The sequence below is a fragment of the Varroa jacobsoni genome, unplaced genomic scaffold, assembly GCF_002532875.2.
Source record: "Varroa jacobsoni isolate VJ856 unplaced genomic scaffold, vjacob_1.0 contig02436, whole genome shotgun sequence".
In the NCBI taxonomy this organism is placed as follows: domain Eukaryota; kingdom Metazoa; phylum Arthropoda; class Arachnida; order Mesostigmata; family Varroidae; genus Varroa; species Varroa jacobsoni.
Window position 1 is genome coordinate 27685 of NW_019214815.1, and position 18422 is coordinate 46106.

General features: G+C 41.5%; 1 non-coding gene and 2 pseudogenes across 1 annotated transcript; 2 read left to right on the top strand and 1 right to left on the bottom strand.

The window, feature by feature from the left end:
- Nucleotides 1-8513: 8513 nt before the first annotated feature.
- LOC111272497 (cuticle protein 10.9) lies at nt 8514-9211 on the top strand. Its single transcript, XR_015315758.1, has one exon. It is a non-coding gene; the product is annotated as a cuticle protein 10.9 (transcript).
- A 1912-nt stretch (nt 9212-11123) lies between these two features.
- LOC111272495 (cuticle protein 10.9 pseudogene) lies at nt 11124-12095 on the bottom strand (annotated as a pseudogene).
- A 3910-nt stretch (nt 12096-16005) lies between these two features.
- On the top strand, nt 16006-17586 carry LOC147751850 (cuticle protein 10.9 pseudogene; annotated as a pseudogene).
- The last annotated feature ends 836 nt before the right edge of the window (nt 17587-18422 follow it).

An 18422-nucleotide genomic window follows, 5' to 3' on the forward strand; every position in this document is an offset into this window, starting at 1 on the left:
GCTGACTCTTAAGAAAAATGGAGTGCCACCTGCGGTTTTATTACACATAATAATTTGCCCGAAGTTTACTAAAAGGTTCCAGCTGTTTACGGAAGCATTGGCTATCCTGGATAACAGCAGATAGACATCTAGCGTCAGCCATATTCTGCCCTTTTACTCTGAAAATAATAAGGCGCAAAATCAGCTGCTCTGCATATATATATATATATATATCATGTTTTATTATGTTGATCAGACCCCTCCAGCCCCCACCCCCAACCCCCGAGAATAATGCTGACGAAAAGGGGCACTAGAATAGTTTTCAACACATGTTGAACCGGGTCATTAATGCAGTTAAGTGCCATTTGCTTTTTTCTCTCTATTAGACAGCTGCAAACCCATTGTGGCCAGCTGTAGTGTGTCAATGGTCCTAATAAAAATGGGCCTCGGATTGTTCCTTCTCGTACTTGGTGCGCTCAAAATGCAATACAGCCTAATACGAATAGATAGTAGTGCTACTTCCATCTAATGAAGATCAGACAGATAGCGCATATATATATATATATATATATATTCTCGCTAGACGACTGACCTGTTTGCTCAATGGTAATTTGACATATACGAACCACAACGTGAAAAATAGGTAAGCGGTAACTTTCTACAAGGATGGTAGACAAAAAAAAAAAGGAACGCCCATAGCGAAATGGATTTTACCTCTGCATATATATATATATACATATGTCACTAATCACGTTCAGAGTGGCGTGCCGCCACCTTGTGTACATGTGTAGATTAATAACTAATGTCCAGCAAGACCACTGCCATCATCGTCAGTGACAACGGGATCTGAACATTTCGGCGAGTTCTTCATAGACGGCTACATCTGATAATAAGATTTCAACAGTAACGTGATATTGTCGTATGCACAGCTTCTGTCTACAGATCCGGATGTGAAGAGGCAGACGTATGAAACGGGCGTATACAAATAAGTGAAGATCTGTAAACAGCTCCTTTGCCAGCTAAGTCATAAGCCTACGTAATTCAAACGTGTAATAGCTGCGATAAAACCTGATCAACGTCTTGATTGGTTGGTATAAATACAAAATACGCTGTACGAGACTCCCCGAATTACTTAGTTAGTTCGGTAGCACTAAAAGTAGCATTTATGGTTTCTACTTACGATGGTGCGTATGAAAAATAATAGTAATAATTCTACGCAGTCCTCATACGGCTTAATTGAGTTGATTACACAATTGGGATTACCAGCCTGACGGTGGTCCTGCTACGAAAGTCGTAACTTGAATCGTACGCCGTGCGTGCAGACCGCGATAAACATTTTGTTACGATGGAAGTCAGAGCACACGATCGCACTTGGCCTATTAACGCACCGGGCAGGGCATTATCAAGCCTAAAAAAAGATGAAACAAATACCGACAGAAAACTGTATGGCCTTTGATGCCGAGAGCAAGCGACCCACGATCGATGGTCAACTCTTCGCCTACTGGAATCTATGAATGTTTCTATATCAAAAATAATAACAAAAATTCTTATGACTACTATATCTAACCGGTTGCTATAGCAGCATGCTAGAAAAGGCAAAGCCAACATCCAAAATCGTTTCCTATCGAGCCCCTTGCATCAGCTTCTGATCATGCTATCTGCTTCTCATCTCTATGCTGAAGTGTTATTGATCTGTTTGACCGTACGTATCGTTCTGTGAACGACGCCAATAACAGCGCTAACGGCAAACGCAGAAGCATGCCGGTTCTCCTCTTGTTGACGGCTGATAACAGGGCTACCACGTTTATATTGCGGCGGTCATAATAGCTTGGATCCCCTGGCCCGGCTAACCTTCGAAATTCTTGAAGCATCCCCAGAACCCCATCGACGTCCGTCGCCGCAGGGGAAAGGTTAATCGTAAAAGGCGTTACCGCAACGGTAGCCAGGTAATGGTCTTACACACAGACACTTGCTATCGCCTTAAAATACTCTTTTCTTTTTGTTATTCCACTTAAACATAACCCCCACCTATACTTTCTTGGCCCCACGATATACGATCAGCCAACGAGGGCTTCAGTTTTTCTCACTCATTTTGAGCCACTAACACTGCGATCGGTCGAAACCGAAGTCGCTAGTATAAGTGCAATCTTTCTGACCAACCCTTTAATATATGTAGGTATGGCGATAGCGTTGTGCTGGCAAACGGGTCGACGTAAGCTTTTGCGGGTCACGTTTACAAACACGCACACACGCGAAAGAGACATACGTTTATAAATGACAGTGTTTGAAAAAAAAAAAAAGAAGAATCCGACTGAGCAGAAAGTCGTCGGTGCTGATGCACTGGCATTTCCTGCGAGTCCAGATCACAAACACTTTCTAGCGAGGAACGACTGAATGATAGCAAATCGCGTGCCACGACCGTGGGTAGCACGGTTTCTTTTAACGGCTTTCAGTAGATTTAGACGTGGTCAAACCAGTAATCGTGTGCGATAGCAGTTGTGGAAACGTAAACACGATTTCTAGAAGATTTCTTTCAATGCGGTTCTTTTTCTTCTAGCTTCAATGGCCAGGAGTCAAGCGAGTGTCCTCGAGACGACTGCTTCCAGTGGATGTATGAATTACTTGATTAGCGCCCCAATCAAACGCTGTCCGTGAACTTCATAGGCACGACCAGAGCGCTTTGTATATGTGAAAAAGGGTACAGGTGCATAGGATTGTGTCAGTCGTAATCGAGTTATTTACTTAAAAAGACACTTCAGAAAGGGGGGACAACATTGACATTGAGGATGTTTTGAAAGCGATTCTATCGAGAACTTCAATTGGACGTATTAGCCGTGTTCAGATCGACGTGATGAAAGTCTGTCTGATTCCGAAACGATATCGATTAAATAGAAATTTAGCCTTACTTTGTAAGCGACTGCATTTTTTCGAAATATACTTTGTGTTTGATGCATCAAAAAAAGCTAAAAAAACAGCTTGGTCCTATTTCTGTTCGACCGTTTCCTGTGCCATAACGATTTCTAATCTTGGAGCTTTCTTTAATTCCAACTGTTTTGGCCACCCTGGCGTTGTAGCAGTTCTGCGAAGATCACATCAAGGGCTGGTGCGATCAACATGTCGTATCTATGCAAAATTTAAAAGCTGGATACAATTTCTGATAGATAGTCGCGTCATACCGTATTTTCCGTTGCGACATCCTCTAGAATAAGAGATATTTAACCTTCTACTGTAGACAACAAAAAAGTCTATTGGAGAGCTGTCCGCCTGAGCGATCTTACGTGTCGGAGGCAGTAAAGCCGGTTGCCTCTTAGTATTTGTTAAAGCATTATTCTTTTTTTATTACAATATGACCACAACAAACATGGCTTGATGCTTTTTCGTCATTTACTCTGCAACGGAAATTTCTGTATGTACGATGCTTTTTCTCTACCAATTTCGGGGTAAAGTCAAATAGGTACCACGCACCGAAAAGAAGGATTAGCCTTGTGCCTGCGAAGCGAAGTTGTCTATTTTGACGGACAACGTTGCCCTAACCCGACTATAACGAATCGCAGAATAGGATGCTATGCGATCCCTCTTCATAATTGACTCAGGGGCCCTGAATTGCTACAGAAGTGCACCACGCAATGGTGTTTCGGTATTTCATTTGAAATAAAAAGTAAGAGCATACCATCAAATTTTGTTGGCCATGCGTTTGCGATCAACGTGTTTTATGACAGAACCGAATACTTTTTTTACGAGCTTCTCTCATGGTAGCCAATACTCGTTATTCGACTCGGCGGTTATAACCAATGATGTTTTTTTAACGCATTGCCGTTGTTATAATTATTAATAACATTTCGTATCAAAAACAGTTGATACAATGGCTGATGCAAGCCTATGTAAGTGCCAGGAGGATAAAACCTCCGGGGGCCTTGAATGCTGGACATCAAAAAGGCAATAGCCATAGCGAATCCAATGCCCCAGGACGTTAATCGTCTTCGTTTTGCAGTAAACTTAACAATTGCGTTCATAGACAGTTAATATAAATTGTTCTTATTCTGAAAAGCCGAGCTATTGATGAACGATCAATCAACAAAAAATTATTATATCCTCTATATATATATATGCAAAAAATTATAGGAATTAATTACGTTCTCGTTATAATGTTAATTGATGGAAGGCGTAAAAGGAACGGATAGATATGGCTACGATTGATCAATAGGCATACTGTATAAGACGGGATATCTGCGAGGTTCGTTTTATGGTGACGATAAAAGGGATCCTCTTGAGTCTATCATAATAGGAGAACCGAGTGAAACGGTATTGATGCCTTTTAGATGTAACAACACGGTAAACTGACCCCAGGAGATAGGTGAAAAATTTACTGAGTCGAAATTAGGGCAACAACCTAGAATCTCGAGGCCATGAGCTACACCGTCCTATTTACCAAACGACCACGACGGTCGGTCGTATCGACAGTTGGGAATAAGTATCTACTGTGCAGCGTTTTAGTGCCTTTCGCGTGTCAGCGTAAAGGACATGTAGTAAGCCTGCATCACAGGACTGTTTTTGCTATTTATCCATGGTAGATTCTCAGTGCATAGTAATAATAACAATACAAACAACAATTTTTATTTTCGATACCCGTTAGCACATACGCTAGACTTATTAGTGCTTCGTCCCTGAGAATCCCTGAGTTGTGTGTGTGTGTACATATTAATTTTTTTTTCCATTACGGTAACCAATGGCCAATGTGAAACGTAACTTTTACGTGTACAGCAGGTTCTTGCAGGATCTTATACTTCTGCAATCCCCCTGAACAACTATGGCTTTTTTCCAACACATACAGCATTTTCAATGGTAACAAAATTTCCATGTTTGGGTCTTACTTGTACATCTACTTGTTTGGTTACCCATTGAGACAATAACGGGCAAGCGTTTGACCTTCGTTTAAAATTTCTGTAAATGGATTTCTCTTTGCGCAGCACGTTACGTATTAATAAGGTCAACTTGAGACCTTTTATGCTTTTGTACCATTTATGTCGTAGCGTAAGCACCAATAATTCTTGATCTGTCTTGGCTTTGGGGCTTTCTCTGTTGTTAGTTGAAAATGCCTATATCGTAGGTCTCTCTTTTTTGTTGTCGTACATTTAGCAGAGCTATATTTGGCCGCCATATCATCGAATTTGGCCAAATGCCGGATAGGCCCAATATGGCATTGCGCCTTTGCGCGGTACCGTCGTTTTTGTCACCGGGTCTTAGTACAGCTGTTGCTATTATTTATCACATGAAATGATTTGAATTAGATTTGCTTGATTACGCAATGGCATAGTCCTATCAATTAAATCCATTTCTGCGCTACAGCCGCCGCTGCTGCTACGCTCTTGAACGTTTTTATCGCATGTTGCTCTTTTCCCTTACTGCTCCCTCTCCGGCGCCACTGCTCGTAACGAACAAACGAACGAATCGATGGGGAAGGGTTGTGCGTTATTTACAACAACGACAACGACAACGACATAGCACCCCTCTAAACATGTATTCTATCGAACTGACCAACGCTTGCCCTCAACTTTTGAAGGCAGCGGCATTTGCCCCCGCCACCGTTAGTTTTTGTGCGTGGGGTCCTTTAGCAGCGGTGGTGGGGGGAGGAACGTACACCCACGTGACGTTACGCACATACCTCGTTCGCACGCGACATTGGCAGTGGCCAGTTACGCTTCGTGTAGGTGTGTGTCTGTGAGCGTTAATCGTAGAGAGACTGTGACCCGCGGTATTTTTGAGCATCGACTACGACCCATATACTGCGGCATTCTGCCGTTCCATGGAGAAATTGACACTCCACGTTGCTTTGGTGCCTGTCGAACGAAACTTGAGCGACATTGACTTTTGACTTCTGACTGTGGCTATTTACGCGCGCCATTGTTGCGTCGCTACCAGCAGCAGAAGCAGCGTTCGAACGTTGAGTTTTCAATAAATCGCTGCTACATCGATCACAGAAAAGTTGACAAACGAAGAACGCGCGAGAAAAACAATAGAAGAAATAGTAATAATAATAAATAATATAATCGATGTTAAAATACTGGCTCCCATAATGAAACCGGCTCACGCGTAGAGGCGAACAGAAGAACAAGCTATCGGCGATCTGTGCACAGACAGCGGCCATAAGTAGCGGCGGCAGTGTCGTCTGATCAGATGTTGTGCGGAAGGACAGACACGGAAATCCACCCATTTTCAACGCACTGCCATAGAGCGCTTTTCCGCTATCCACTGGTCTTTCAAAATTCAGCTTTATTTTCTTCTCTGTATTTGGTGTTAAAGAGTAAGACTCGCTTTTTCATTGGGTCGGCGAATTCAGAAGTACGCGTTGGTACATTGAATCCGTTCGCAAACCACTATCCATTTTCCTTTCTTCTGAAAACCCCTCGGACTGCGTTTTCTTTTGTAGCGCCGCCGTTCTATTACGACATTATTCATTCATACTGTTCATACTGAAATGTCGATATGGCCCTTAAACGTAAAGCTCATATTGTCTTAAGAGTAAATATTACCTAACTTTGTGTTAGGCTGAAAGTAATGATTGTAACGGCAACAACATATCTATCTGTGACTGAATAGCAATTTGCTTCAACTTTTCAAATAGGTCGTTCGTTCATTGTGGATGAACCTTTTATTTGCCAAAAACATTCCGAAAACCCTTTTCAGAATAGGTTAAAGGTTATTTTCCTTGTGGGCCCATACTTGGTGTTTACCTGTAGTCAGTATCCTGAGCGAACCTGTTACTTCGAAGGTGGTGCTGGAGACCAACGTAGAGCACGAAACCTATAAAGTTTCTCACATGTGCCTTTTTGGTACGGCGTTAACATGAATTACCAATACATCTTACGACAACGATCCTTTTTTGCCTCGTCTCTATAGAACAAAGCAAATACAAATTTTTGCATATTTAGCAGACTTCGCGCACAGAAGCACTGAGCATCTTGCACACGCATGCTTCTGACATGATAGAATGAAACGTTAAAAATAAATTCATTATATAATTAAGGATCTATCCTTGCCGTTCGTTTGGACTCAGATGTGGATCCCTTTAATGCAGCTTAATCTAATAAACAACATGAAGTCTACCTAACACATTGCTGGGTATAATAATTTTTTTAGTTTTTTTTCGCTACATGACCAATATTTGTATATAAATTTTATGTTGCAATTATATTTCGTTCATAATTTCTTACTGTGGTTTCCTCCTAGGTTTATTGCATAAACCTCGCCTACAAGACTGCAACTTGCCATGGGTAATTCAATCTAGAATTTAATTTAACCCTGTTGTGCCATATATAAAGATATCGCAACATCGCAGAGTACTACAAGAGTAGTATGGGATGCTTCAAGTTGATACAGATTGTTTAATTATGTACGCTCGCGAAGTTTTAAGGTTACATGCTCATACAGACATCAGATGTGACAATTTGAGCAGCTATCGTTATATCCATCTACATAAGCTTCGACCTGCCTAAAGTCAGACTCTAGGCACGACTTCTGATACCTACAATTTTGTCTGTCAATATAATCGTTAACTTGGCGCAATATGCCGCTCAACTTATTCGATATAGCACTCCTTAGCAGTTCAGACTAACTGTTTCGTTAGTTTGAACTTTAGGCTTTCACCAAAAAATGGAGACGCGTGTTGCATGACGCTTTGAGCAGGTATTCCCTGTTATTCAATAAAGGTCGACCTGACCTCAAGTTCAGGTCTCAAACTACATGCTTAATATAGACAAACGTTGTTGTTAATTCCCCGTTGAATGAATGAATGAACGAATGAATATCTTAGTCAAATTCAAATATTAATAAAATGCGTTTGTTGTTGATGTTTAAAAATGTTCATGGTTATTTTCGAGCTTTTCATAAGTTGAAAAAGTTCCCACAACTCAATCGATGATGTAAATTGAAGTACGTCATCACTAGCAAACAAGAAGAGTACTTAGCGTTAGTTCTTCATTCGGAGTACACTAATCAACATTTACAAGCAAGCTTCAAGAACGAAATGGCCACCTAAAGCAGGAGGGAAGAATTGTTTGTTCCCACTGTATGATCGCTCATAAGCAATTTATGGTTCGCACGAACCTTAAAAAAGGCACATATAGAAGAACAGTCTGGATATGGCAATTGTCAGAAAATTCCCTCCGAATGTTGCGCTAGCGACCGGATCTTGTCTAATACTGTTGTGTCCGGCTGGCAAATCCAATAAGCAGTTCAAATCATATCCGATGATATTAAGTACTTTGTCTGATTAGTGATGACAGCATAACAGAGCTGGGTATGTAAAGGTGGGAGCGTTAGGATTGCACATATTCCCCCAGTTGACCATCCAGCATCTTCTCCATAGTGCACGCGATTTTGCCGGTATTGGTATTACGGCAGCCGTAAATCTACGTTTTCTGAGAGGTCAGTCCAAAGCCGGCGAAGAAGATGAACGGCCATCATGTCGTAGGGTCTCATTTGACTCTCACCCACCGACCCTTCGCTAACGTTGGGGGGTTTCTGTTATAAGGAGGAAACAGCTGTAACGGGTCAGCAATTGAGCTAAAAACCAAGTAGGCAATAGCTAAAAGCAGTACGCGCACCATGAAAACGTTTTCAATTGTATGTATCGCCGCTGTGGCCGTCGTCAGCAGTGCCTTAGCGCAGGAGGAGATATACGGACCTCCTGCTCCTTACCAGTATTCGTACGCTACCGAGGACAAAGAAGGGTCCTCGACTGCTGAGGAGTCCACCGATGGATCTGGCCGTATTCAGGGCAAGTACACCATCTCGCTAGCCGATGGACGTCAGAGGACCGTAACATACTGGGCTGACGATAGCGGATTCCACGCCGACGTGATCACCAATGAACTCGGAACCGAGTCGAAAAACCCAGCCGATGTCACCATTCAGTCTACGGCACCAACCGGAGCTGAGGCCGCCCTTCAGTTCGAGTCGCAACGCCTTAAGGCTAAAGCCTCGTACGCTGCTCCTATCTATGTTCCGGCACCCGCTGCTGATGCGCTCGCCACTCTTGCGCCCGTGCATAATCGTTTCTTCCGTGCATAGTTTCATTTGCCTAGCTCCTAATTCTAAGCTATGAACATTGCCCTCTGTGATATTTTCACCTGTGCCATTTTCTTTCTAATTATTGTTTCTAAATCTCCTAGTCCTACTTCTTAATAATGCTCAATAATAAAAATGTATATATGCCCAAGTGCATCTGATTATATGAAGCTCTGTCGTTAATTAGATAGCGAACGTTTTCCAGGTTCTTCAGTAACATATAGTTTTATATCGAATACGATATTTTGCGTCTATTCAACCTAATCTCTATAATTCCTGATTATTAGGTGCTGCGAGACTTATTTTAAGAAGGTAGAAGAAAAAATTCTGTTCAAGTTGAAACTTTTATTAAGAATTGTGCGATACATGTGCTAGCGCAGCTTGAGCGAAGCAATTTTCAACATTACAAAAAAAAAAAGCTGAATTTTCCCAAACGTTTTGTACGGGAGCTTGCCCAAAGATTTTAGTATGGGGAGCATTTTGTATTCGCTATTGCGACCAAGACGGCCGTAACGCCATTTGTTCCCTACAGTTATTCCAACGTTATCCCTAAAAGTCAACGCTATTCTTTTATATTATTATATTATAACGGTATATTATTAGGTACTTCTACTGACATAGTAACTAAATCTTTACGGCCAGCAGTTTACGATCCTGACGCACTGGGTTCAAGAGCGCATATTGTCGAAAACGTAATTAAATCTTTGCTTGAGGATGGTGAGTTATTAGGTCACAAGTTACTGACTTGTTATTTGACATGAGCTTGGAATGGGTACTAAAGTATACTTCTCTTAAGCAATTCGAAGTAAATACATTTTAAAAAACGCTTACATAAGTTAAAAGTTTTTAATCATTATCATACGCTACCTGCAAAAAGGAGCTTTAACGCCCTAATAACCGTGCTGTTCTCAGGCTTCCAGGACACAGAAATAAGCAATCGGTATTTCTTTATTATCATCGTTCTTTAGCGATGAAGTCATTTACGTGTTCGTACAAGGAGATCTCGGCGTCATTTCAGCAGGAACGTCGGATCCGGACGTACACTACGCACCAGACAAGCGTTCAAATAGATAACCTTTCATTAAAAAAGGCCTAAAATGCATTTGATTATTCCTATGAAAACATAGATTTAGGCACAATTTTGCGTATGTAACAAAGTGCTCATATTGATCAAGTAAATAATTTACAAAATTTTTGTTTGCCTATTGCTTGAAACATTTCCTTTTCCCTAGGTACAGCCAATATGAACCTATTTAACCTGACTCAAAGGGTTTGTAATATGGTCGAGATTCGAATTTGATCTTATGCTACTTCTGTTCACTTCCGAAATGATCTCGCAGGTTTCTTTAATAAACATGGAAATAAAATTTATTACATTTGTAGCCAATAAATTTAAAAACCGAGTAAATGATCATTTTGCATATACACTCACATCGATAGGCAAACCGTTACGTAATTTACTTAAAATCAACAAATACTTTTATTTCCATCATAGGAAAAGGGAATGCTCGTTCCAAAGGGAACAGGCTTGATCTGTTGACCTCTGATGCGCTGCAGAGCCACCTAATATAAACATCCATATAAATATTAACTATGTTTGTATATAAACATCAGCTAGGTTTGTTGGAAATGATTACCATCAGGGCAAGATATTTCTAATTTTGTACCACTATTCTCAGAAAACTTATACCACAGGGATATCATTTAAGAATTAAAATATAGACCTAACTAGGAATAGCCTTAAGGGCCAGACAGAGTTCCTTTATACATTTGTGTTCAATGCCCTATATGTTAATGTAATTTTACTAAATCTGTCACCTACGAGCAATATCACCACGTTTCGTAACAGAATTAACAAAGTCTTCTAGGGAGAACTTGGAAAAATAAAGTAATAAAAAATAAAGAAGTAAGGGGCCGTATAATATAGAAATCGATATGTGTTAAAGCTCTGTATTTTTACAGGGAGAAACAGACAAGCAATAAAACATATTTAAGAGACCCAAACTGTCGTATGTATTTGGCAGGTACACAACAGGAAGAACTAAGTTATTTGTGAAGCTAGAAGAACTCGACACAGATCGGTGCTATGAGGCTAACTTTATTTACAATAGGAAGAGTAGAACAAGGGATAGAGTAGCCACAGATAGAAAGAGACTTAAAAACCTTATTAGGAAACAGTAGATTTATGAGTCGATACTTATGATTCAATTCCATGGATGATCAAGTCAAGTATAGAGGAGTGGACGAAATTCATGGTACAGCTTAAAGAGGTCTAGTAAATTAACTGGAACAGTTCTACCAGAATCTACCTATCTATCTACCGAATAAGTTAGCTTTGGCACCACTGTTCACCGTCTGTAAGGTGTAAAAGGTTATAGTCCATTCGCAGGAAGTTATAAAAATTCAATTGCCGGTAGCGGCACTTGTTTATTAAAGACGATTAGTTAACGTTCTGATCCCTGGCTACAAGCGCAACAAAGATTTACGTTTACAGTCGACTAATTCAAAGCAGTTTAGGCACGAAAGAAACGGTTGTGTATGGGCGCCAAAGCGGCAAACGCGGTCGCAGCAGGGGCCGGCACAATAGTCGGAGCAATGTACGAAGCGCGAGCCTTCACGCGAGAGCCTTCAGCAGCCAGGGCGGCTTCTGGGCCGGTGGGGGCAGAGGACTGGATCGTCACATCGGCAGGGTTCTTTGACTCCGTGCCGAGTTCATTCGTGATAATATCGGCATGGAAACCGGTGTTATCTGCCCAGTAGGTGACGGTTCTAGCACGGCCATCAGCTAACTGCATTGTATATTTGCCCTGAATCCGTCCAGATCCATCGGTTGACTCTTCGTGAGAGGATGAACCTTCCTTGTCCTCGGATGCGTAGGCGAATTGATACGGCGCAGGGGGTTCGTACTTCTCCTGGCCGAGCCCTTGACCGGCAGCAACAGCTACGAAAGCAGCTAGCACAATGAATGACTTCATCCTTACGCTGGTCAACTGGTGGTAGTTTGTCTTCGTAGATGTTATGATGTGACTGACGATATGGCAGGTCGACGCGAACATTTATACCGTGCCATCGCCACAGCATCTGCCGCATTTCCTGTACTAGCCCTGATACAACTGATCAGGCAGGTTTGAGTGGCATGCCGTTCTAGTTAATTCTTACTAGCTCGTGTACGTGTAGCGGACGTTGAGCAAACAAGGACGCTAACAGATAGACAGTTACCATCAATAGATGGAGAGGCGTGAACGGGCTTTTTTGCATAGGAATGGTGGGGATTTCAGTGTATGTTACTAAGAGAGATGGGGCCAAATGGCCGAGATCCAAGCTGCATTTGATATACAGCTTCGTATGTCCACACGACTGATCTGTCCAGGAGACGTCCGAGCGGTCGGACCTTTGGTCAAAGGTCTTCACAACCGTTGTAATTTCTAGTTATAGCCAATCGCAATTCTATTACTAGTATTTTATTGAACACGGTTTATCATATCGCGTGGCAAGGAACTGGTGGCACAAGAACACCGTTCTACCTCCCTCCACGAGATACGTTTGCCTATTGTGATTAATATTTGTCTCATCGCACGTTCCAAGTGAATAACTTCACACTGAATTTTATAGGCTATTGTCTATTTTTAGATTAGTTTCCAAAATTTCGAAATAATTCTTCTAAATAATTCCTAGATATTTGTGCACATTGTAATTAGATACGTACTTAACGGCAATTACATTTCATTAGATTTACTATATAAAGATTAGAAGCACAGTTGGGTTCGCTTCTGAGACTAATCCTAATTATCCATAGACGTATCATATCATCCATATTGCAAATACCATCTTTAAATGAATCTATTCGTCTATTTTCTGAAGACTGGACGGAGCGGTCGCCAGTTACCGTCCGCCGCATGGAAAATCTCGTAGATGGTAATAATAATATCCCTTTGGTTGTCCCACCTCTCGATCGCCAGTTGACTTGATAATTTGCCACCTACGTAATGAAGTGTTGTGGTTTCGTTGTTGCTAAATATGCTCATTATTCAATAATGTTCAAATACAAAAACATAAAATGCGCTAATTTTGATGCTATTTCAATAAAATTCGTTTTCATTATTCTCTACTAACCTAACGCTCTAGCCACATTCAATGTGTATCGTCAATTTTTACAGGCCCCACCTTCCGATTCCACACGAAACCTAGGTTTACGATGTTTATTTTTCTCTCTCAATGAATGTTTAGGGAATACGTTAATAGATTCAAGTGTATTCTGAGTGAGAGCTTTTAAAATCTAGAAGACTTGGTACGAGCTGAGAAAAATCCTTTTTTTGAGAAGCGACGCTGAAAGACTCCGCGACAATTCTCTCTGAATACTCTTTCTCGTACCGCGAGGGACATACCTCGGTGCCATATTCTTGCTAGGCGAAAATTACGTCTGACATCGTCGCCTCAGAAATGTTTGACCTGAATCGTTTTTTCTTTTGGCTTTTGTTTGTCGACGCAAGCCTTTAATCGGAACTGAGCTCCGTCAAGTTCCGTAGAGCAACGTACGTAAGTTACGTAAGCGTAACGTTATAGTAACATTTACCCTGGATTCAGATGATCTAAGCTCCTTAGGAGGTACAATATTCTTTTTCAATGTTTCATTATAAAACCTGCATTCAGCTTTTCAGTAATCTTTAAGTTCCGTTGGTCTTCTCCCATCTGTGTACGTAAAAATCCTTCCTTACGCCGCAGACCACTTGTTTATTTACTTTTTTTTTTGTTGTTATTAACAACGTGATGCTGCCTCTGGACGAAAGTGTAAATGTAAACAAACTGTATGGCCAGCGTCACTGCCGGCGTGAATGTGGCACGCATTAGCATGACAGATTTGTATATTTCGAATAGCTAGTCATATAGAAAAACCGTCACGTACGACAACAATCGCGCTGATCAATCGGAACGTACGTACGATAACGAGTAGCGCGTCAACGCATGCAGGTAAGCGTCAGATGCAGGTTGCGGCTCGAATAATTCTGTTGTTCATCATATCCGCCAGGAAAGATACTAGGGGCATTTGTTAGTTCCATTGAAAATGCTCCGCCTCTGTTCACCAATATAATTACTGGGCACATAATAGCTAGCATTATTTTAGCAGTTCGAAAAATTATGAAATTAAACAGAGCTGAAACTGGGGTCGGTTTTTGCACACTTTCGAAATGACAGCCAGTTAAGACAACCAGTACTACGCGATAGCTTATTTTACATACCTCCTGCTATCCACGCTACTTTGAAATGAAATAAACAAGCTAAACATGAATGTCAATTCCAATACGTTTAGTCAAAAGCACGATGGGTATTAAATGCTAATATCACTATCGTACCCTTTTGTTGCACGTCAAAAATTAGATGTGCATAAATCTATCACACACATTGATCTAGGCACGTGCGTGCATTGTATACGTGTGGGTATCTTCGGACTTGAAGTAGTCCATTGGTTTCTGCAAGCCTTATTTGCATCGAAATCAGTTGAATACGGATAGGGTGCGAGCGGGCCGTATTTCTACGCGGTAATTGTCTGCGTCATGGCGCAGACGACCAGAGCCACAAAGAGGATGAACAATTTCATAGCTTTTAGGTAGCTGCTGTTCGTATTTGACTCATAATATTATCTTACTTTCCTCTAATGTTTGCATCGCAATTAGAATAGCGGACTCGAATCAACGCATCGTTTCTCACACCCGTTGGCCGGACGTCACCGGCTGAGCTATCGATTAGGTTAGCGGCACAAACATTGCACATCGATATACCAGGATGTCTGTTACGCCTTGTGCATATAGGAAGAATGGACACGCAGGTATCGTATACAGACCTCGTGATGACGAGTCGTCTTCTGACACCTTCTTGTAGTGGGGAGCGGGGGACGGGGGCAAGGCGTGTTGCATAACGAAGCAGTGCTGCAGGTAGGCAAAAAGACATCCATCTATTACAAGTACGAGCAGCAACGTGTAGGATTCTTCCGAGCATTGACTTTGCTAAGGGAACGTTATTCAGTTGTAAGTAATAATCCATAACAGTATATTTAAGACTCGTACTAACAAATAAGGCAGAAGAGTCGTCCACCAAATGTAAGGGACGCGAGCACCTTAACGCTCGGTTTCCCATAGAAGTAACGATATATAATCTAGAAATGAATTAGGGCCATTAACGCAGATAGCCACAGTGTAAAAAAACAATATTTGTGAAAGCACTAAACACATTATGACCCGCACTTAACAGCAGACTTTTATGAGGTAAACAAGCGACCCGGTTGATGCGTATGCCTTTGTTACGATAAAATAGCTGGGTTGTTAAGATACGTAGATATAAATGCTTTGTCCTGGAAGGGCGTCTATTTTCGAAAGGGACGCTATTTCTTTTGCGCAATTTGTTTTGTTACAAATATCCCAATTGAAATACAACTTTAGTTAATACATTTTGACAACACAAATAAATAAACGTTTTTATGTTCTTAATCATGGAGCCATTGAGACTGCTAAGGATTTTCTACGCAACTTAGCACTAAAGCCGAGCTAGGAACCTCGTCATACCGCGCTGAACTTCAAGCTCGTACTGTACACCAATGGCGGTACTTCCTTTGCCGCTATGCCAGCAACGGCTGAGAAATACACTTCAGATTATGCCGGCTTAATAATTACCAGCAAAGCTTAGTTAATGCTTAGGCACAAGAATATGTGACATTGAATTACCCGTGTGCTAGCTAATCACTACAGTTATTGTAAAAATAAACACAAGGTTTGTTTAATTGATAAATGCATGACCTGTGACTGTCGCCCTATGTAGACCTCGCTGGTTGTAAGTAGAAGGTGTCGAGCCGAGTTGCAAAACATGTAACAAAATTCTCACCATGAGCCAACACCAGCTAGTCCTGGATGTTGTAACTAATTCAATGAATTATCTAACGACCTTTTATTTTCCTCGTTCGAAGGAGGCATTGTTTTTTTTTTTTATTTTAGGCGCATTGGCATGTTGCCGTACAGCTTCAGCGGATCTACAAGTATTTCTCCCCGTTCCCGTGCCTACGCAAATTAATCAATGTATCGATAGATATACAGACCGAGAACGAAAACGGCTGCAGTATAAATATTGACTTGTGAAGTCTCTCTCTGCTGGTGATTTATCTAGGCGATTCGTCAACGTGTCGCGTCTGAGTTATTCATTCATTGTTATGTTGGCTGTTGGCCTTATTTACATTTTGAAAAATGTCCGTGTGTCCTGCAACGTTATGGCGAAAAAGAAATGCAAGACTATTAAGATTTATTGATGATATTAAAGTGTCGGGTCTATTATCTATGTTTCTACGAATACCACTAAATAAATATATATATGAAAGCGATGATTTTTTTTCTAGGTCTTTATTTTTTTTGTCTGAATTTTACGGTTGTTGTATTGTACACATCAATCTCCACCGCAAAATAATGTTATTGAATAACATTTCGATACGTTCGCTTGGAGACTGAACATTAAAACCATAAATCAGGTCACTGTACCTCAGCTACGGGCCTTAAAAGCTGCCCCTTCCTTTTACTTGATGCTGTCTTGAAGTAGTAAATCACATTACGCAGCATATAAATTGCAATATAAAGGCATTCGAACAGTTATATAGTAAATTTAGGTTTTTAACGTAAAGCTTTCGCTCACCGTACTCCGATTATAAGGCCGATGTAAAATTAATTATCGGTAAGAACTAGCTGTATTTCAACACATCTCAGCCTATTCGTACCACGTTTATCATCCAGTATCAACGCATTAACGAACATGTAACAATTTATTTCGAAGCATCTCAACCACCGCGACGATTACTACCATTGTTAAATTATCTAATAGACAAATCTCCTACTCGTCTTCTGAATTTTCTTTCTCTGATCGAAGCAGTACATTCACAATTGGAATTAGAAGACGAAATCAATTAATTCTGTTAGGGAAGTGCGGTGTATCTAGCAGATGACGCCGCTTGGTCAATCGAAAACTACCACGGGCACGGTACAGCAGTCTACAGTTCTTACCGGAGCGTCTATCCGGCTGGCTTTTCTGGGGGAACACTCGTGTGCTTTACCTTCAAAAGTCATCCCTTCTTCTTTGACCACTTTGACTATAAAACCGCTACGCGCATCGGAGGCCAGCCATCTTGTGCTAAACGGTGCTATCACGAAGACACGACAACAAGAAGCCACAACACGCAAACAAAATGAGGTTCTTTATCCTTCTAGTCGTAGCTGCGTTTGCCGCGTACGCCGTTGGCCAGCGTATTCAGCAGCAGGAACAATATGGGCCTCCTGCTCCTTACCAGTACTCGTACGCTACCGAGGACAAAGAGGGATCCTCGACTGCTGAAGAGTCCACCGATGGATCTGGCCGTATTCAGGGCAAGTACACTATCTCGCTGACCGATGGACGTCAGAGGACCGTAACATACTGGGCTGATGACAGCGGATTCCACGCCGACGTGATCACCAACGAACTCGGAACGGAATCGAAAAACCCGGCCGATGTCACCATTCAGTCTACGGCACCGACCGGAGCGGAAGCTGCCCTTCAGTTCGAATCACAAAGGCTCAAGTCTAAAGCCTCGAACGTTGTTCCCGTTTACGCTCCGGTTCCCGCTGCATACGCCCCTGTGCACTCCCGTTTCTTCTAAACGAAATTCGTCCATGTTACTTCATCAACGAGATTTCATAACGAAATTAAACCATGGTTTGGAACACCGACTTAGTCAATGTCTATCGCTAGGATCTTAACAGCAGATAAAAGCCTTTGAGCAGTTTTCAAGGTCGCCCAAAGATTATACGTTTATTTTACTCTGATCGTTTTTTCTGTCGAAGATGTTCTTCCCAACTTTTAACAACCGCCAACTATCTCCTGTACTAAGTGCGCCTCATCTATTCCATACCGTTAATCTTAACCAAGCTCAACTTTTCGATCACATCGTCTCTATGATAATTTATAGCTTTGTGTCTCAACTATCATTGGTAACATCTGTTACTATGTAAATAAACTAATTCTTGATTGTCCAGCACAAAGACTCATTCATAACTCAGACCTGCTTGCAAACATCAATTTCCTGTTAATTTGTTCTGCATGACTTTTAGCTTTCTTTACTTTCCATTGCCCCACTAGCGATACGATGCAGGTAGTGGCAATCATCGTCATAGTCGAACAGAACCCCAACGGCGTTCCATGAACCCCTTGTTCTAAATTTAGCTTAGATTTACTCGTCGCCAGTTGATGCATTTCTTCCCCCGACTGCTCGTTGCTGATCCGCCATAATTAACCGTGGTTTTTCCTTTATCACTTTATCGATTCTGATAGAAATCCTATTGCCTTCAATAAACGTGCCCTATTCGCTAGCC